Source organism: Schistocerca piceifrons, chromosome 6, assembly GCF_021461385.2.
Source record: "Schistocerca piceifrons isolate TAMUIC-IGC-003096 chromosome 6, iqSchPice1.1, whole genome shotgun sequence".
NCBI lineage: Eukaryota > Metazoa > Arthropoda > Insecta > Orthoptera > Acrididae > Schistocerca > Schistocerca piceifrons.
This window is the reverse complement of record NC_060143.1, coordinates 376,850,799-376,871,688: the sequence shown is the minus strand read 5'-3', so window position 1 is coordinate 376,871,688 and position 20,890 is coordinate 376,850,799.

Here is a 20,890-nt window from a genome sequence, read left to right as displayed (position 1 = left end):
CCAGTCTCTGGACTGAAGACCACAACAACAACAACAACAACAACAACTGTTGCTTGATTTACCAATGGGTATATAGTCCCGGTAAATTCCTGTTAAATATGCGGGCAGTCATGCTCGTCATCTATATTTGTCTGGTGTTATTTGTTATTTAGTTAAAAGAAAGGATCTTCTGACTGGTTTGAGGATTGCAAATTTCGCTTGGCAATATATATATTGTTGTAAATCTGTCTGTCTCTCAGTTCAGCTATTATAAACCCTTACAAATTAAGTCTATAGTTCCTTGGCAATGTAAAAAATTGAAGCACGAAAGCTAATACAATCAAAAGATACTGCCATTTACTATATGTCACATATTTTGATATACAGGGTGATCAAAAAGTCAGTATGAATTTGGAAACTGAATAAATGGCTGGCTCTGAGCACTATGGGACTTAACTACTGAGGTCATCAGTCCCCTAGAACTTAGAACTACTTCCTAACCAACGTAAGGACACCACACATATCCATGCCCGAGGCAGGATTCGAACCTGCGACCGTAGCGGTCACGCGGTTCCAAACTGACGCGCTTAGAACCGCACGGCCACACCGGACGGCTACTGAATAAATCACGGAATAATGTAGATAGAGAGGTACAAAATGACACACATGCTTGGAATGACATGGGGTTTTATTAGAACCAAAAAAATACAAAAGTTCAAAAAACGTCCGACGGATGACGCTTCATCTGATCAGAATAGCAGTAATTAGCATAACAAAGTAAGACAAAGCAAAGATGATGTTCTTTACAGGAAATGCTCAATATGTCCACCATCATTCCTCAACAATAGGTGTTGTCGAGGAATAATTTTGTGAACAGCACTGTAAAGCATGAGGAATTGGCGTCGGATGTTGTCTTTCAGTATCCCCAGAGATGTCGATCACGATACACTTGTGACTTCAGGTAACCCCAAAGCCAATAATCGCACGGACTGAGGTCTGGGGACCTGGAAGGCCAAGCATGACGAAAGTGGCGGCTGAGCACACGATCATCACCAAACGACGCGCGCAAGAGATCTTTCACGCGTCTAGCAATGTGGGGTGGAGCGCCATCCTGCAAAAACATGGTACGTTTCAGCAGGTGTTTTCAGCCAGGTTGGGGATGATGCGATTCTGCAACATATCGGCGTACCTCTAACCCGTCACGGTAGCAGTTACCTGCTGTCAAGCGCCATGTGTCGGACATTTTATGAAGTTTTTTTTTTTTTTGTTCTAATAAAACCCCATGTCGTTCCGAGCATGTGTGTCAATTTGTCTATCTACATTATTCCGTGATTTATTCAGTTTTCAAATTTATACTGACTTATTAATCACCCGGTATGTAAACTTACTCATCAACCTTCCCGTTGGCCTAGGTTCAGAAATTTCGCGACAACCCAGTTTTCACAGTACAAGTAAAGGAAGAAATCGGAAAAATTTTAAAAAATGTTATTTGTAATTAAGTCAGTATGTATTGATTTAATTACAATCATATCGCTATCCTATGAGTTTTGTCACCACTGTATCTAATGCAAAGAATTACTGAAATGTGTACGTTTTTCCTTCGTTGTAAATTTGTGTTGACCCCAATAAACAGATCAAGAATCGATTACAATTCAAGAAAAAATTGGATAGATTTTGGCAGCGTCGGAAAACCAGTCGGAGTTTGCACTGAGCACCAGTTACACTGTTTACGCTACTGATTGGCTGCGATGTGTGGATTCTACGTAACGTCATTTAAAGCTGTTGTGCTCTTCGTGGTGCAGTAATTCTCGAAAACGTTAGCGTCCGTCGCTGTCCGGCCGTTGGCTGCGCGGTGTGGTTCCATCAGCTCAGCAGCGGCTGGCTGCGAGCACATTGGCGTGCGGTGCGGCCATCGCGCCCCCACCCGCCGTTCCGGGCCGCAGCTTAGCACGTCGTTGCCTTTGGCGACCCGCGGCCGGCCGCAGACAGATGGCGCCGCAGTGCCGCGCGGCGCCGGGCGTCCCGACGCCGCGACTAAATACTGCGCACACACCGCTAACGCCCGCTGCCCGCGACACGCTAACCCCATTACCGCCGCCGTCGTTAATTCGCCACTTTATTCCTGCGGTGGCGGCCTGACTTTTTGTGTCGCGGCGGCGGTCCTACAGGGCGCAGGCCCGTGGAACGTATAGTCTGGAAGGGCACATGAGCTTCAGTACTGAGCATCACAATAATGTCCACGAGTACACTGCACTGTTCTGCTGTGCGTGTGTACGTAAGTCCGAGCGCCCGCCCACATGTGTGCGTGTGTGTGTGTGTGTGTGTGTGTGTGTGCCTGTGTGTGTGCGCGCGTTTGCGCTTGCATGTGCTCAATATGAAGAGGCCAAGCACACGCAACGGACAATTAGCGAGATCAAACATGTTGGGAGAGATAACTTTTTAACGAGAGGTCCCCTAATTAACTGGAAATTCTATGCTTTAGTATGCGCGTGTTCTAGCATTTGTGTGTGTGTGTGTGTGTGTGTGTGTGTGTGTGTGTGTATTTTGCAGCACATGCAGGTGGCTCGCGAGTGTTTACGCGTGCGCAGCGAAACGACGCCCTTTAGCCCACCTCCCCCTCCGCCATCACTCCCCCCCCCCCCCCCCCCTCCTCTTCCCGAACACCAGTCACCGCAGCCGCGCCACGCCACACACTCCAACACGCGCTTACGGTCGAACATAACGTTGGCGTGGTCCTGCCCCTGCCCCTGCCAAACTGCCCACTCGCTGCTCTAGTGATTGTCTGGTACAGTCGGGGACGCGAAGTTATGGTGCCGTGCCCTACTAACGTAGCTGTAATGCCAACTTGCCTCTCTATTCCTGCAGTATTTTTCCATCGGAGATAGTGATGGTCGAGTCTTGCAACTGCTCGCCATTCAAATTGTAGCACCAGCAAATGTGCACGATCCGTCCACAGTAATGTGACCACCACTTATGTTCGACGTCAACATAGAATAACCACTCATAGACGGCAGTTGGCAGCACTAGCAGTGGTGGGTACATCAAGCTCGTCAGGCGGAAAGCGAACAACAGTGCAGTCGTTGTCGTTATGGGGAAACGGAGCGATTTATTTTCCGTTCAAATGGCTTGATCGTTGGCTTTCGGGCAAAGGGTGGAAGGGTTTCCAAAACGGCTAAGTCTGTACACTGTTCACGTGCCGCCTTGGTTAAAGTATACCATGCATGGCAAAATGGAGCTAAATGATAATTAAATGGACACCCTATATGCAAACAGGCGTTCATGTACTTCATTGGGGACATGTGCGTTCGCACACGGTATGCCCGAACTCGTACGGGACTTGGCAAATTAATCTGCCACGAGTAATGAGTATGATGGGCAAACATCTATTAGGCGCACTACGAATGTAGTGGTGTGGCCATGTTGAAAATGTGGATCTCACGGGGAGCGTGCAAGAGATAAGTCCCTGCAGACGCAATGTCCTCTGTGCCCTCGGTGGCTAAGATGGATAGAGCGTCTGCCATGTAAGCAGGAGATCCCGGGTTCGAGTCCCGGTCGGGGCACACATTTTCAACGTGACCCCAATGAAGTACAACGCCTGTTTCCAGCTATGGTGTCCATTTAATTATCATTTCATTTCTAACAAAGCTGCATGGTCATCCAAGGTAACTGTTCTTTCGAGAACAGATACTACCGTCATACATAGATAAAATGGAGCTAACCAAAACAGGTGCCGAGGCAACTTTGGTGCCCCACAGGCCATTGACGATGTGAGTGTACGACGGTTCAAATGGTTAAAATGGCTCTGAGCACTATGGGGCTTAACATCTGTGGTCATCAGTTCCGTAGAACTTAGAACTACTTAAACCTAACTAACCTAAGGACAGTACACACATCCATGCCCGAGACAGGATTCGAACCTGCGACCGTAGCGGTCACGCGGTTCCAGATTGAAGCGCCTAGAACCTCACGGCCACACCGGCCGGCGAGGGTACGACGGCAGCAGAGATGTGTCCGTGGGAATAGAAGTGTCAACTGTAGAGCAACTGACCGCCGAGCTGAGCAAAGGGGCTACCATTAGGGTTTCCTCAACGTGCGTTCAGCGAACGTTGCAGCGTATGCGTCTCCACAGCAGGTTCCTGGTGTGTTGACCCATGGTGACAGCTGTTCATCGGTGGCGAAGGGTGCAGATTGGACACCAGTATCGCAGCTACACGCCGACTGAGAGCCGAGAGGTGGCCTTCACAGATGAAGCCCGTTTTATGGCGTGCACTGTGTGAAACGCGTGAAAGCAAACAACCTGCAACAGTCGTCGGTAGGCTCCAGGTCGAAGTAGAGAGCGTTATAGTCTGAGGAAAGTTTCCTTACCGTTATATAAGAAACTATCAGCCTCGATTGCGGTAATGAACCCAAACTTTACCTAGGTTTCAGCCCAAATAATTGAGCCTTTTTCAGAAGATATACCTGAATCTATAATTAGTCTAAGAGAGCATGGTCTAGAAATAAAACTAAAACAGCCTGAATAGGCGTAGTCACATTTTAAAAATGCGGTACATAAGTAAAATGTGACTACGCCTATTCAGGCTGTTTGAGTTTTGTTTCTAAACCATGCCCTCTTAGACAAATTATAGATTCAGGTATATCTTCTGAAGAAGGCTCAATTATTTAGGCTGAAACCGAGGTAAAGGTTGGTTTCATTACCGCAGTCGAGTCCGATAATTTCTTACATATTAGACTATCGCGATTGCTGACTGTGCTGCAATGTTGAATATACAAAAAAATTCCTTACCATTCCTTGCGTGATCTCGTCCTTGTGGAAGAAACGACGGATCAACAAGTGTATGCATCCTATCCTTACCGACCAAGTCCCCCGCCGCTCACCATCCCGCACCTACTGTCTCCTCTCTTATGGTTTGTTTTTCTCGGCACGATGACGTCTACCAGCAGGACAATGCTACGTGTCCCACAGCTCGCAGTGCACATGTGCAGTTCGAAGAGCACACAGATCGCCTTGTGAGCATACAGATCATTTTATCGTACTCCCTTAGACACAACACTCCCCAGATTTAAAGCCAATCAATATCCTGCTGGACCACTTCAATCGGGCTGTTTACGCCATGGATCCTCTGTCGGTAAACCTGGAACAGCTGACCACGACACTGTACTCGGCATGGTTCCACATCCCTGTCAGTACATTCGACAATCTGGTTAACTTACTTGCTGCACCTCTCGCGGCTGTCTGCTCCGACTTTTGACAGGTGGTCACATTAATATGACTGACCAGGCGGAAAGTAGCGAAATTTTATTTATTGTGTGCATACAGTATGATTGGAAAAACACATGAATTAATTTCAGGTGGTGTGTTTGACGCGTAATTTAGCAAATTGATCTGCCATCTGATTCCATCCAGGCTGAGCATTGAATTGAACTGAGCATTGATAACTGGTACGACGGATGCGTTATTCCACGCTACTTCAGTTCCGTGCCGGTATTCATCAGTAGCAGTGCATGCCACTTGAACCAGTCTCTTGGCAGCTCATGACCAGATGTTTTCAGTGGGCGAGAGATCTAAAGAGTGTGCCTGCCGTGTCAATATTCCAACTCTCTCTCTGTCGTGGTAGGTATGGACAACCCGAGCAACATGCGGCTTCGAGTTAACTTGTTGTCATTGAAAGCCTCCTGTTTCCTATTTAAGTTAAATACAAGTACATAAATGGTGTGAATTCCATATCAATTCCCGACTCATAGCCCCCTTTTACACAATGCTAGCTGAGACTCTGCCGTTTGCGAGGTACACTTTGTGATAAAAAGTATCCGGACACATACGTTTTTCATTTTAGGTGGATTGTGCTGCCACCTACTGCCAGTCACACCATATCAGCGACCTCACTAATCATTACACAACGTGAGAGAGCAGAATGGGGTGCTCCGCGGAACTCACGGACTTCCAACGTGGTCAGGTGATTGGGTATCACTTGTGTCATACGCGTCTGTGCGCGAGATTTCCACACTCCTAAACATCGTTAGGTCCACTGTTTCCGATGTGATAGTAAAGCGGAAACGTGAAGGGACACGTATAGCACAAAAGCGTACAGGCCGACCTCGTCTGTTGACTGACAGAGACCGCCGACAGTTGAAGAGGGTCGTAATGTGTAATAGGCAAACATCTATCCAGATCATCACATAGGAAATCCTGACTGCATCAGGATCCACTGCAAATATTATGACAGCTAGGCGGGAAGTGAGAAAACTTGGATTTCACGCTCGAGCGGCTGCTCGTAAGCCACACATCACACCGGTAAATGCCAAACGACGGCTCACTTGGTGTAAGGAGTGTAAACATTGGACGATTGAACACTGTACTGGAAAAACGTTGTGTGAAGTGACGAATCACTGTACACAATGTAGCGAACTGATGGCACGGTGTGGGTATGGCGAATGCCCGGTGAACATCATCTGCCAGCGTGTGTAGTGCCAACAGTAAAATTCAGAGGCGGTGGTGTTATGGTATGGTCGTGTTTTTCATGGATGGGCTTGCAACTCTTGTTGTTTTGCGTGGCACAGGAAGGTGCATAAAACATCAATATAGGGCTATGCTGTGGTATAGACCTATATTGATGTTTTATGCACTTTCTTGTTCCCCACTGTTGAAGAGCAATTCAGGGATGGCGATGGCATCTTTCAACACGGTGGAGCACCTGTTCATAATGCACGGCTTGTGGCGGAGTGGTTACACGACAATAAAATCCCTGTAATGGACTGGCCTGCACAGAGTCCTGACCTGAGTCCTATAGAACACTTTTGGGATGTTTTGGAACGTCGACTTCATGCCATGCCTCATCGTCCAACACTGATACCTCTCCTCAGTACAGCCCTCCGTGAAGAATGGGCTGCCATTCCCCAAGAAACCGTCCAGCACCTGACTGAACGTATTACTGCGAGAGTGGAAGCTGCCATCAAGGCTAAGGGACGGCCAACACCGTACTGAATTCCAGCATTACCGATGGAGGACACCACGAACTTGTAAGTCGTTTTCACCCAGGTGTCCGGATACTCTTGATCACATACTGTATGTACGCCTCCCCTCCCCTCCTCGTCACTTCTCTCAATCTGCTCCTCCTCTTTCTATGCATCTCCTACTCCCTGTCTCTTCGCCTTCTCCACACACCCCCCCCCCCCTCCCTCTGTCCATCTCCTCTACCCTAGCTCGGTCCATCTCTCTCTTCCCTGTGTCCATCTCTTCCTCTCCTCTCTCCCTGTCCATCTCCTCTGTCTCTCTCTCTTCTCTCTGTCCATACCATCCTCTTCCATTTGCGTCAATTCCCCTATCACCTCCATGAGTTTATCCGCTTCTCCCCTATCTCCTCCTTGTCTCTGTCTGTCCTTATTCTCCTACTCCTTTCTCTCTGCACGTTATCACCCCCATCCAAATAGAAGGTTTCTAGTTATTACCTCCATAGTATTTCTTTACATATAGTAGGCAGTATGCGCAGCAAGTTTGCTTCAAATCGAGAAAGGGTTTCGGAGGAACATTTTCCACGTGGCTTTGCCTGCGTACACGTTATTCACCTTATTCTTTAGCGAATTTCGTCCTTTAGTTTCGTTTTAATGCAACTCAATGTTTATGATGTATCCTTAAGTATTTGTCCTTCAGTCATATAATTTTGTACGTATAGTCTGTGGTGTCACCGCCAGACACCACACTTGCTAGGTGGTAGCTTTACATCGGCCGCGGTCCATTAGTACATATCGGACCCGCGTGTCGCCGCTGTCAGTGATCGCAGACCGAGCACCACCACACGGCAGGTCTCGAGAGACTTACTAATACTCGCCCCAGTTGTACAGCCGACGTTGCTAGGAAAGGTTCACTGAGAATTACGCTCTCATTTGGCGAGACGATAGTTAGCATAGCCTTCAGCTAAGTCAATTGCTACAACCTAGCAAGGCGCCATTTATCCTTTGCCATGTATCTAATGAAGCATGTACAGTAACAAGACCAATGTTCACCAATTGTGGATTAAAGTTAAGTATTCCAGCAGCTACGTACTTTTCTTTATAGCATTCATTACGTATCCTGTTTCAGACCTCACGCCAGCCTGCGTGAGTTTAAGCGCATGCCTCTCGGTTACCCGTCACTGTGGATTGGCTGTCTTGCCAGTCCACAACATCTTTGGCGACGAGTCTCAAAAGAGGCTTTAGCGCTCGTATTGCTCTAATTTACTTGTGTCATGGCTTCGCCACAATCTCCAGATGTACTGTCCGAATTTTATCGCTTGCAGAATCAGCAGACGCAGGCGTTATTGGATGCTCTTGGACAGCTCGTCCAGGGTCAACGTGCAATGCAAAACGATGCGGCAGCCGCCGCTCCACCGCTACCGCACCCACAACATGCAGTTGCACCACTGTTTCATAGCTTTGATGCAGCAATGGAAAGCTGGACGGAGTGGTCACGCCAATTTGGATTTCATCTCGCCGCCTACAGAATTCAAGGTAACGAGCGGCAGCCTCATTTATTGGCATGTGTAGGGGTGCAAACGTACCGTGTGATAGTGAAATTAATTCCCCGACGCGACGTAGCAACTCTGTATAGAAAGTAATTTTGTCTGCTTTAGATGCCTATTTCAAGGAATCAGTTAATGTAGTTGCAAAAAGGTATACGTTCTTTCGTACAAAACGTACGGCCGGTCAAACTAATCGGGAGTGGGTTGCAACTTTGCAAGGCCTTACAAGGGATTGTGCTTTTGAGTGTGAATGTGGACTCCTTTACTCAGATACTATGGTGCGTGATGCAATTGCACAGAACGTTTCTGATGTTCGTATACGGGAGCAAATTTTGAAACTAGTCAATCCCTCCCTTCAACAAGTGATAGACATATTGGATAGGCAAGACAAACTTGACTTTGCTCAGGAATCATTTGAAACTTCGCCAGCTGTGTGTCGCATTAACCGGCCCGCCGGGCGAGCTGCACGGAACGGTAAACAGCCCTCGCGCACGTCCGCGCAGCCACGTGACCCGCGCCAGCACGCAAATGCAGTGCTGCAATCACGCCCGCGGTGTGCTAGTAGACATTCGCGTGAGAATTGCCCGTCACGCCAAGCTGTTTGCTTTTTCTGTAATAAAAAAGGACATGTTCAGAGTGTTTGCCAGAAAAAGCTCAGATCGGACACTAAAAACCATTCCAGGCCCTTTGCTTTGCGTCGGAATCGAACCAAGACTACTCAGGCTCGTGAACCTTCGCCCATGGAAATTCATGTAGTTAATTCCACTCCGCCCAGTGCCACTCTCTCTAAAAGTGACTGTGTTCGTTCCACAAAAAGTGTGCGTCGACATCGACGGAAATCACGTCAAGTCGCGAGTGCTTCTGTGCCGGTGTCTGTTCAAATTGCTCGAGACAGTCGCTCTTGTCGTCAGCAGGACAATAAACTTTTTGTAGACTTGGACATTAATGGCAACGTGATCCCATTCCAGCTCGATACCGGAGCTGCAGTTTCATTGATCAATAAAGACACATACAAACAACTGGGCACACCTCCGTTGCGTGCTGCAAATGTTAAGCTCACTAGTTATTCAGGACAGCATCTACCTGTGTTAGGACAGTGCAGCCTTCTTGTAACTTACAAGGGACAAACAAAACTTGTGTCATTTTACGTCCTTCGTTCTTCTTCTGCAGTGAACATGTTTGGTTTAGATTTATTTCAGTTGTTTAACTTGTCTATCGTAAATCAGGTCCTATCAGTGAACCAGACTGTGCCCTCAGCCAGTGTTTCTAGTCTATTTCAAGAATTTGCAGACATTTTTGCACCAGGCCTTGGTTGCGCTAACAACTATGAAGCACATTTGGAACTGATAGTAAACGCACAACCGAAATTTTTCAGAGCGCGCAATGTTCCCCACGCATTGCGTGATGAGGTTGCAAGAACATTACACGATTTATAATCACAAGGTGTGATTGAATGTGTGAAGACTATTGTTTCCGACAATGGCCCACAATTCACGTCCGCAGAATTTCAGTCATTCTGCAAGGCCAATGGTATTCAACATCTGACATCCGCGCCGTTTTCGCCTCAATCAAACGGTGCCACTGAACGTTTGGTCCGGACTTTCAAGTCACAGATGTTGAAGTTGAAAGAGTCGCATTCTCGGGAGGACGCGTTATTGCTCTTTTTGTCCTCGTATCGCTCTCAGCCCCGAGATGGTCGCTCGCCGGCTGAGTTGCTCCACGGTCGTCCTCATCGAACCTTGATGTCTTTGCTGCATCCGCCGCATCAGGTTCCTGTGCAGCGGCAGACACCTGCTTTTGCTCCAGGCGACGTTGTATACTATCGCAACTATCGAGGTTCACGGCGTTGGCTCGCAGGGCGCATTCTTCGCTGCCTCGGCCGCGCGATGTATTTGGTTTTGAGGGCCTCTGGTGAGGTGCGTCGGCATCTCAATCAGCTGCGCCTCTGTCGTCGCCTGGGTTCTGCCGCTCCCCATCTGCTTTCAGCGACGGTGCCGTCCGGTCAGCGCCCTGGGGACCCATCTACTGGCTCGCCTCATCCCCAGGTGTTACCGATGCTGCCTTCCATTTTGCCCCATGGCGACGCGCCGCCGCCGCCGCCGCAGCCGCCGCCGCCTGTTCTCCCGCCGACGCCGCCCGCAGTGGACGCGTCGCTGCAGCCGCCAAGCGCCTCCCTGGGTCACGCGCTGCCGATCGCTTCCCGTGACCAGCTGTCCTCCGCCATGGACCTCTTGCCCGCTCCGGACCAGATGTCGTCTTCGCCCGTCGGCTACACCGACGCGATGGAGGTCGACCCTTCGGCCCCTCCTGTCTCTCTATGGGCGCATACACCGCATGTTGGCGTGCACCCTGGACTAGGTTTTCAGGCGTTTCCTGGCTCCCCGCGGACCGAATGGCCGGGTGCGGGTGGCACAGCCTCGCCTGTTGTTAGGCTCCCCACCTCATCGCATACGCCAACATGGGGTCCTCCCCACGGCATGCGGAAGCCTTATAACACGTCCGTTCGCCGATTTGCGGGGGAGGAATGTGGTGTCACCGCCAGACACCACACTTGCTAGGTGGTAGCTTTAAATCGGCCGCGGTCTATTAGTACATATCGGACCCGCGTGTCGCCACTGTCAGTGATCGCAGACCGAGCGCCACCACACGGCAGGTCTCGAGAGACTTACTAGCACTCGCCCCAGTTGTACAGCCGACGTTGCTAGGAAAGGTTCACTGAGAATTACGCTCTCATTTGCCGAGACGATAGTTAGCATAGCCTTCAGCTAAGTCAATTGCTACGACCTAGCAAGGCGCCATTTATCCTTTGCTATGTATCTAATGAAGCATGTACAGTAACAAGACCAATGTTCACCAATTGTGGATTAAAGTTAAGTATTCCAGCAGCTACGTACTTTTCTTTATAGCATTCATTACGTGTCCTGTTTCAGACCTCACGCCAGCCTGCGTGAGTTTAAGCGCGTGCCTTTCGGTTACCCGTCACTGTGGATTGGCTGTCTTGCCAGTCCACAACATAGTCAATGACATACACTGATCAGGCAGAACATGGCAACGAAAGACATACTAGCCGACGACCCATTCATGTGCCAATGTTAACACATTGACAACTATGACTGAAATGGGCACGGAACCATCGGTACTGGACGCTAGCGCTGTGACAGTGCGTTGCATGGCCTGATGAATTGCGATATCTCCAACGTGCTGATGAGTGCACGCGAATCCCTCGTCTTTCAGTGGAACAGTTCCTTGGCGCACTTACTGCGGGAAGAGGACAGGCAGTTGGTGGCTCCATTATGCTCTGGGAAAGATTCATGTGGGCATCCATTGGTCCAGTAGAACTCGTACGAGGCAACCTGACGGCCAAGAAGTATCGTACACTGGTTGGAAATCACGTACACCCCTTCGTGACGGTCATGTTGCTCGACGGCAGTGGCATTTTTCAACAAGATAACGAGCTGTGTCACAAGGTGAGGAGTGTGATGGAGAGATTCGAGGAACACACTGGCGGGGTCCAATTGATGTGCGTCCCCCCCCCCCCCCCCTCTCGCCAACTCTTCAGATCTGATCCCTATCGAACACATCTGGGATGTGACTGTACTTGGCGTCAGAGCTCATCGGCCTTCTCCTCGGAATATACGGGAACTAGGTAACTTGTATGTGCAGATGCGTCGCCAGCTCCCACCAGCGGTCTACCAAGGCCTCATTGCATCCATGCCTCACGCGTCGCCGCTGTTATCCATCCAAAAGATGGATATACTGGCTATTAGATAGATGGTCGCAGTGTTCTGGCTGATCAGTGTGTCTGGATACTGTCTCCGAAAAAAATGGAGATGGTAGCAACAAAGTAGTAAATTATAAAGCCATTCAGATTGCAGCAGTTTTTCACGCATCTCACTATTTGCGACGGAAAATCTCCTGAAGTATGTGTCGTATAATTGTATAATTTCTAGGTAAATTTAGCGGTGTATGTGAATATTCTCTACGAAATGTGTTGCGAACAGAATTAACAAGTTTGTTTGTGTGGCCATCCTCCGCAGCAAGCATATAAATACTTGTTTTGCAAATCAAACTGCCTTTTCCTGCTGCTAGTTATTTTATTTAATCCATACGCGTTTCGCCTTCTACTGTTTTAAGGCATCATCAGTGGGATCTACAATGATACAGTTTTGTTAGTTATAGATTATCAAACAGTCCACTTCGCGATTATTTGTAAAAATCTAATTATTTACAATTTGGTTCAAATGGCTCTGAGCACTATGGGACTTAACATCTGTGGTCATCAGTCCCCTAGAACTTAGAACTACTTAAACCGAACTAACCTAAGGACATCACACACATCCATGCCCGAGGCAGGATTCGAACCTGCGACCGTAGCAGTCGATTTACGATTTGCTGATCTGCGTTTCCTCTGCGTGGTCTGGAGGTCGCACTACCACTTGTATCACAAATCTTGGCTCTGAGCACTATGGGACTTAACATCTATGGTCATCAGTCCCCTAGAACTTAGAACTACTTAAACCTAACTAACCTAAGGACATCACACAACACCCAGCCATCACGAGGCAGAGAAAATCCCTGACCCCGCCGGGAATCGAACCCGGGAACCCACTTGTATCACTGTTCTATATTCACCTCTAAGTGTTTTCGCCATCCACACACTGTTCGCCATGTTTCTCACTCTTTTTTGTGGTGGACTATCGTTCTTCTGTCACTCGATACAACTATTTCGTCGTACACTTATTTTCACAGCGTAAATATTGCAACTCCATTACGTGTTTCATCGTCTTCGGTATGTTTACCTATGTGTCGCCAACCTAACGAAGTATATGTTCGTTACTAACTTCTGTTTAGGCTATTTACAGAGTGTGTGTGCGTATGAGTGAGAGAGGGGTGGGAGTGGGGGGGGGGGGGGGGGAAGAGCAGACTTTTTTTTGGGCGGGGGGGGGCGGTTGTACTACCTTTTACCGAGTGGCTGATACTTTGGTGACAGCTGCTTTGACTTTTCATTTCAGTATTCTGGGGAGGGGACATGGATAAGCGAGTGTAAAGACGTTGGGTTCTATTATTATTTCATTGAACAATATTTTTAAATTTATCCTTTTTGCGAACATTATTCTATTATTTTATCTGTTAGTGTAAATAATGAATTGCTTGGCATGTGTACTTGGTCATTCAACAGGATTTTCCCCTCTGCTTTGGTTTTATGTATGTGGTGATTTTCTTGCATCGTCAGAAGTCGCTTTTTATTGTTGATTCTAATTATTCTCATGTCATCTTCTCTAGTGGTTGGTTTGTCCCATATTTCCATGCCCTCATGTGTTCCTTGTATCTGACATCACATGTTCTCTCTGTTTGCCCTATGTATGTGCCTTCACAAGTGTTACATTGTAAATGGTATATACCTGCTTTCTGGCATATGTCTCTATTTTTTGTCAGTTTTGGGGTGTATTTTTGTACAGAATTGTCTGTTGTGTATGCTATGTTTATTCCCTGTCTTTTGAAAATGTTGGTGATTTTATGGGTGAGTTTGTGTTTGTATGTCATTGTGTACCATCTTGTGTTTTCTTTCATTTTTTTTTTCTGATTATCCCCTGTAGTTGTTATGGGACTGCGTGTTTGTGTTTGATCAATTGTGTTGTTATATGTGGTTTGGAGCTTTCTCCTTTTATTTTACTTTTAATTTTGTTGTTTAGCTTTGCCACTGTGTTATTATTGTAACCATAATTTTCTGCTATCTGCATTATTATGTCCAGTTCTTTTTGGTAGCTTTCTTTGGTGAGTGGTACTGTGTTGAGTCTATGCAGCATTTGTCAAAGTGCTGCTTGCTTTTGTGCGTGTGGGTGGTTCGAGGGTTGGGGAATGATAATGACCATTGCTGTGGGTTTACGATAAATTTCAAACATATGCTTATTGTTTTCTTTTTTGATTGTTATATCCAGAAAGTTAATTTGGTTGTTCTGTTCTCTTTCAATTGTAAATTTTATATTTTTATGTATCTTGTTGATGTCAGTATGTAGTTTTAAATTTTTGTTTGTGGTTCATCTATTAAGCAAACGATGTGCTACTGGTATCTTCGTCCTCGGCTGCTATTTTCCGCTGTCGTGCCGTTGGTCGGCGGAAGGGAATTTATTAGGTTGTTGGTCGGTCCTTCAGCCGTCCCTGGGTCGGGTTGCCATCTGCTAACTTATTCTTGGCTGCCTATCTCACCTAACCTTACGGTAGACTCACCTCCTCAGGCCGCCCCTCGGAACACTTCTGAGCACCATTGTTCTGTTGTTTTAGATTGTGATTTTTGTCTTAAGTACGGCGCGAGGCCTTCAGTCGTCTATTAATTTAGTTTGTTTTAATTTTAAAATAAGGCCTTCAGCCGTCTTAAGTTAAATCTTTGAAGATTCTTGTTTGAACAAAATTTTTCTAAAACAAAAAAAGGGGAATTTTACTCTATTGCAAATCCTTGTTATTCAGGCCTTAAACCGTGAGTTGTTCTATGTTCAGTATGTGGCCTTCAGCTGAGCTTTTATGTCAAATATTTTTAAGATAAGGCCTTCAGTCGTCTTAAATTAAAATTTGAAAAGTCAGTTGTTTAAACCCCAAATTTTCTTCTCTAACTGAAATTCTTGTTGCACAGGCCATAAGCCCACAGTTCTTCTTTCTCCAGTGTGTGGCTTTCAGCCGAGTTTTATGTAAAATTTGTAACTAAGGCCTTCAGCCGTGTGTATTCCCGCAAGGCAATTTTAATAACTTGTGTGTGGGCCTTCAGCTGTATTGTTTTTTAAACTATTAAGGGCATGTGTGATAAAGTGTTTTAGGAAAATAAGGTTTGTATGTTCTGTGAAACTGACAGTAACTGATTTTGGCCCCTTTCCACAACTATAACCTGATACGCTCTGTCCTGCGAACCGAGATTTCAGTAACTATTTAAGTGAAGGTTTCCAGGGAATTTTACTGGTAGTGGAGCTCCAACGTTCTGTCCTCTACGTTCGGCGGGTCTTAACCCAGTAATTTTTATCTGTGGGGACACCTGAAGGAACAAGTACATAATACTCAACCCATGCGCGATCTGATAGCACGCGCGCATGTGTTGCGTACGGTCCAACAAAGTATGTTCCAGCGAGTGAGGAAGTTTCTGCAAACACGAGATGATCGCTTTAAATATCCCCTTTAGAGTTAACGTTGCTCATACGTTTACGTACCAGCTCTCTGAAGATAAACCTGAACATCAAACGTACAGAATAGAATTACAGTATTGTGCGGAACATAATGTGCAATCTTGTGGAATCCATCTGTTGTGTTTTTTCGGATCTCATTAACAACAGACGATGTTACTGTATCCACTATTAAGTTCTATTGGCTTCACTTGTGTCACGTACGAAACGATCTTATAGGACTTAACTACTAAGGTCATCAGTCTCTAAGCTCACGCACTACTTAACCTAAATTATCCTAAGGACAAACACACACACCCATGCCCGAGGGAGGACTCGAACCTCCGCCGGGACCAGCCGCACAGTCCATGGCTGCAGCGCCTGAGACCGTTCGGCTAATCCCTCGCGGCTGGTATTCGCAAACTCACTTACCCTGTAGGTTACCCTATTTTTCTCGGAATTTAGAACAGCTTGCACCACTTTGCACTGTCGAACGCATATTTCAACTCGACGAGTCCTATGAAAATGTCTTGATTTTTCTTCAGTCTTACCTTCATTGTCAAGTGGAATCTGTTGAGCTGACACTCTGGTGCCTTTAACTTTGTTCAAGCCAGACTGGTCGCCATCTAACGTTTCCTCCACTATCTTTTTCATTCTATTTTTCATTCTCTGTGAGTAAAAAACTATAAAGCTGCGTGTGTGAGATGAATACGAGAATAAGCGTTATCCAGTAACATTAAGGGGAGGTTTACTATCTTTTGGTTCAAAAAATCGATTTCTTTAAAATTGTATTTTTGGACGCATAAAAGTGTTTAGAATCCACCCCTGAAACGGTTTTTCCGAATACGGAACGGAAATGTTTGTTATTCACAGTTGAACAAAAAACTTCACCTGCCTGAAATCGGCCTTTTTCACGCACCAGTTTTTTTTTTTTTTTTTTTGCTTTCGGAGGACGATTTATTGTACCGGTGCTTGGGAGGAAGCACACAAAATTCAAACGAAAGTTTGAACGCGTGGGTTTTGGAAGTTAACCCCAAGCGTTTGTATTCTGGTGCAAAGACTGTGGAGATTGCGACTTTTCCGGCAGTGAGCAGCTTAAACGAAGTGTATGCAGCAATTCTGAAGACCATGACAACGATGGACGTCACTCTGGGACTCCATTCGACGCACTTCGCCAAGCATTCGGACGCACACCGGATTCCAGCGCCGAAAACCGATTGTCACCAGCCGTACGAGCGGCCCTGGAGCAGCTTAGGATGACCTAGATCGAGCGGAACGCCGTCTATCAGGAAGAGGAAGGACTAGTTTATGGATCCGGAATAGCAGAGTGAACGAACGTTGCGTAATATTGCGTTTATATGTAGTCAAAACTTCAAACGCGATTTTCTCGAAATGACGTTTTCTTTATCGCGCGGTATGGTAACTTCAAATCTACTGAACCTATTGGCATGATTCTTTGTTTCCGACGAAGCTAACTAAATTGTCTAGGAGTTGTACCCCTGTTATTCCGATCCATCAACTATAAATATTTTTACTTGGCCGACGAAGCCGAAAATCGGTGAAAAAATCCTTTTTTTTTCAAATGGCCATAATTTTGTTTCCTATGGTCCAAATAACTTAAGTGAGGTACAACGCCTAAAGAATATTATATACTTCGCCAAAGTCAACTAGATTTAGGTTTCAGACGAGCCGGCTGACCTATGACATACCGCGCAAGGAGGTCTACATCGAAATTTTGTTTTCGTTCCGACGCTACTTCAGCCGTTGATCTTTGACAATTCCAGTCGAAAAAATTCCAGTTTGTAGAATGAATATCAGTAAACATTTTGACCAAATTTGACATTGATATCTATAACACATCCCAAGAAAAAAATTCTCAAAGAACATACTTTCTTCGGGCCAAAGATAGTGAACCTCCCCTTAAGCAGGTTCAGACCTGTATAGCCGTTCGTGGACATCATTTTCAACTACGTTGTAACCGCACTGGAAGTATCCGAAAACCTTGCATTTTCCATGTCCGTATCGCCAGCAAGCAGCCTTCATCTACGTGGTGTGCAGTGGATTCATGTTTAGGCCTATCCGCGTGTATGCAGAATGCGTACTAATCTGCGACAGAACCACTCAGTCTTTGTCTCATTTTATTTGGGAAATTTTGTCTTCCTCTTCTTTGTTTAAAAATACAAAACAAACAAACACCGACCGAACAGGCCATGAAGGCCCAACGGTACCTATCGGTACGCCCTTAGGCGTCACCGGATGCAGATACGGATGGGCATGTGGTCAATACACCTCTCTCCCTGCCGTTATGTTTTAGTGCCCGGCACCGCTACTTCTCAATCATGTAGTTCCTCAACTGGTCTCACAAGGGTCGAGTGCACCCCCGCTTGTCACAGGTGCTCGGCAGGCTGGTGACTCATCCAAGTACTAGCTAAGCCTGACAGCGCTTAACTTCGGTGGCAGCCCCCTTGTCACCGGCGCTCGGTAAACCGGTGACTTCGTCCCAAGTGCTAGCTAAGCCCGACAGTGCTTAACTTAGGTAATATGACAGTAAGCAGTATTACCACTGCGGCAAGGCCGTTGGCGTTTAAAAAACACGCTTTACCATAACCTGGCAGTTGGTTGGGTGACCAAAGGAAGGCTCTGGTCCCGCAGCCTCCACCGGCTGACGTCACAGCAGTGCAGGGCAGGGCAGGGCAGGCCAGGGAAGAGCGCTCGCTCGTCCATAATGCAGCGGCCGGCGTGTCGCTGGCGCGCACTGCTCTGCCAGTCAGGCGCGTCTGACGCGCCGCTGCCGGAGCTGCGCCGTGGCGGCCTTCAATAATAAACGAACCCGGCCTGCGACACTCCCTCCCAAAATTCACCGAAACTGAGGCTGCCGAGGAAGACCGAGGTTCGCACAACTGCATACGACCTGCTTTCATATTTCTCAACAACATAGATGGCCAGCAAAACAAATTGTCAGTATTAAGTTATGAGAACCAGCTGAGTACCAGGGGCTGCCTGGTTATTTATTTATTCCATCTTCTATTAATGCATTCTCCTTTCCCCTCTCTCTGTCCATCTTCTCTTTCACCTCCTCGCTTTGCATCTCCTACACTGCCTCTCTCACTCTCTCTGTCCACCCACCTCCACCCCCCACTCTGTATACATCTCCTACAGCTGGTGTCTTTGTACATCTCTTTTCCCCTCTCTTTGTCAGTCTACTCCTCCTCCCTCCGTACATCTCCTGCTTCACCTTCTCTCCTTCTCCCACCTCTAATTCCATCTCGTTTCTCCCATCTCTTTGTCCATCTCCTCTTCCTCTCTCTCTCTTTGCCCATCATCGCCTTCCCCCTTTCTCTGTATCCTCCTCTTACCTTTCTCTGTCCACTTACTCCCCCCCCCCCCCCCCCTCTGTCTGTTTCTCTCCCCCGTCCCTGTCTTTTCTCTTCCTTCTCGGCCTCTTTCCTTTCAGTCAGTTTCCTTCTCTGTCTGTTCATTTCCCCCTCCCCTCTCTGTGTCATCTCCTCCTCAAAAATGGTTCAAATGGCTCTGAGCACTATGGGACTTAACTGCTGAGGTCATCAGTCCCCTGGAACTTAGAACTACTTAAACCTAACTAACCTAAGGACGTCACACACATCCATGCCCGAGGCAGGATTCGAAACTGCGACCGTAGAGGCCACCCGGTTCCAGACTGTAGCGCCTAGAACCGCTCGGCCACCCCGGCGGGTCATATCCTCCTCTCCTTTCTGTCTCCATACTATCACGCTCACCGCACTATGAGGCTAGGAGGTTCTCACCGCCACAATATTAATTTTCAAATTGCAATTAATATATGTCCCACAAGTGGTTGAAATCGTACTGGGGCTTTAGGATCAGCTACTACCCGTGCCTTTGCCACATACACACATGTCAAATATATCTCACTTATATTTAACGTATTTATCATGTAACTGTACACATATTTCACCTGTATCTCTAGCGAATTGCGCCCTGCAGTTTATTTCCACACAATCAATTTTTATGCTTTCATGTCTCCTGATCTACGTGTTGTAAAAAAATATAATTTAGCAGGGTACATTCAGTGGTGTATTTGGAAACTTTATGCAAAATGTGTTGTGAATAACATCGTGAGGAAAGACGTAATCATGCATGATGCGGCAGGTTTTCACGCAGCTCAGTGTTTATGACGCCATATCTCCTGAAATATGTGCTGTAACGTGATATGTTTTTCTAGTTACGTACAGCGGCATATGTGAAATACTGTTGGAGAAAAGTGTTGCGAATAGAGTTAGCAGTAAAGAAGTAATAAGTTAAAACATTATACACGGCGCCGAACTTTTTAACAGCATCCTATGTCATATGTCCTAAACTAAGTGTTGTAAAGTGATATATTTTTGTAAGTACATTCGATGGAAAACGGGGATACTGTCTGTGAGAAGTGTTGTGAATAGATTTAGTAGCAACGAATTCACAAATTTAAACATCTTACACGATGCGGCAGTTTTCACGCATCTCAGTGTTTATGACATAAATTGAAACGTCACACTTAATGTGGGAGTGTTACTGCATGAACAGCGACAATGTAGTAAGGTATAAACTTTTTACCTTCCATCATTTTTACATTTTTTTTTTTTTTGGCGGGCGGGGGGGGGGGGGGGGGGGGGGGGGCGGGGGGGGGGGGTTCAACGTGGAAACGCATCGTAAAGTTTCGAAATTATATGTAAAATTTGTTGTAAATCTCTAAGCGCTCACATTCTCATATACTGGATGCCTGAAGTATGATTATTACTACATCGTGGGCTATACTGATTATTCACCCCCACCTCCACCTCTTTAATAGGTTACACCCACACCGATGACTTTCAGTACACTAATATGTGTACGAAGTTGGTTTGAAATCGGTCCATTGGTTTAGGAGGAGACGTGTCACAGATATACACGTATTATAAACGGTTCAAATAGCACTAAACACTTTGAGACTTAACATCTGAGGTCATCAGTCCTCTAGACTTAGAACTACTTAAACCTAACTAACCTAAGGACATCACACACATCCATGCCCGAGGTAGGGTTCGAACCTGCGACCGTAGCAGCAGCGCGGTTCCGGACTGAAGCGCCTAGGACCGCTCGGCCGCAACGGCCGGCTATTATAAATATGTACATCTATTTTAAATACTAATGGATTTTTGGCACGCTGAGGACATAATTTTTATCTGCTACAAACGGTCGGCGTACGGACAGACGCGGAAAATTTCACGTATTTTCGAACTCGGATTGCCACGT